This window comes from Frankliniella occidentalis, unplaced genomic scaffold, assembly GCF_000697945.3.
Source record: "Frankliniella occidentalis isolate FOCC.00 unplaced genomic scaffold, Focc_3.1 Scaffold29, whole genome shotgun sequence".
Lineage (NCBI taxonomy): Eukaryota > Metazoa > Arthropoda > Insecta > Thysanoptera > Thripidae > Frankliniella > Frankliniella occidentalis.
Window position 1 is genome coordinate 2,425,676 of NW_026267159.1, and position 1,177 is coordinate 2,426,852.

A 1,177-nucleotide genomic window follows, 5' to 3' on the forward strand; every position below is an offset into this window, starting at 1 on the left:
CCACCCTCCCCCGAAATCCAGGTGCGCATTTTCTTGCCGTCTCGCAGCGCCGCGATGCCATAACACTTTTTCTGGAATCGCCACACTCGGTGCGCACGGTGCGGTCGGGCGGAGCGGAGCGGAGCTGCTGCAGATACCGTCGGCAGCTCCAACAACAGCTCCTCGGAGCCCGAGCAAACGATGGGGCCAGCAGGGCAACACTCGCGTTACGGTCGCCTCCGCGGGAATCGGAATAACATGCGAACTTCATTTCGTTTTTGTTGTCATCGTCGTTGTTCTCGTCCTCGAGTATTATTAGAAGGCGCCAAAGGTACGGCCACGCCCCGGCTTTCTCTCCCGATGCTGCTGCTTGCGGGGGCGTCCAGTGGTCCAGGTAGCGGGGCGTGGGTGGGCGCGGCGAGTGACTGACAGGGCTCCGCAATCGCACGGGCACCACCGCGCCACACACGGGGGCCGCGCGTGGCCGAAACGGCGTTAATGAATAAGCTATGCATAAATTATGAATTCATTTGACGCGGTGCTGGCGGTGCGGTCCCCCGCGCGGCGCGCCGTGGTGGCCTTGGTGGGCGAGCGCCAGGGCGCGGGCGGGGGCGGCCGCCCGGGGCCTCACTGGGATGGCGTCGAGCCGGCCGCGCCGTGCGCTTGCACCACTGCGATGGGCCGTTCCGTGCAGGGCGTGAGGGCCAAGTGCAGGCCGTGGCCATCAGGATCACGCGGTGCTATTCATGCCAGCAGGTGGGCAGGCTCCCGGGGGTCAATGGGGCCCACCGCAGGCTCCGCTGCAGGCCACGCCCCGACGCGCACCCCCTCGGGCCCCGGCCGATACGGGTGCAACGGCAGCAGCGGCGGCATCGGCCCCGGGGAGTACAAGGGGAGCTCGGGGCCTAGGGGCCCGGGCGAGTCACTGGGGCCGAGGCGGTCAAGCCGCAGAGGCTAGTGGCAAGTCTGCAGTTATGTTCGGCAGATTAGGGGCCGGGGATTCGTTTTACGACTTTTTTTGTACGACTTTCTAAATTAACCTAGGCAGCCCTCCACACAGTGCGGGCGGTGGCCCTGCAAGAAGGGCTCAGGCGGTGAAGCCATAAAATTATGCCTAGTTTCTTGATGGTTATTTTTTTTATTTTTATCTTTTGAAAATTCCATTATAAAAAAGGCTCCTCAGTTCATCCTGGGAGCT

The 1,177-nt window shown here is 63.0% G+C and overlaps 1 protein-coding gene across 1 annotated transcript in view; it reads right to left on the reverse strand.

The window, feature by feature from the left end:
* Window positions 1-1,177, reverse strand: part of LOC127749069 (uncharacterized) — a gene marked incomplete in the record, with an annotated part of 26,632 nt that overhangs the window by 12,196 nt on the left and 13,259 nt on the right.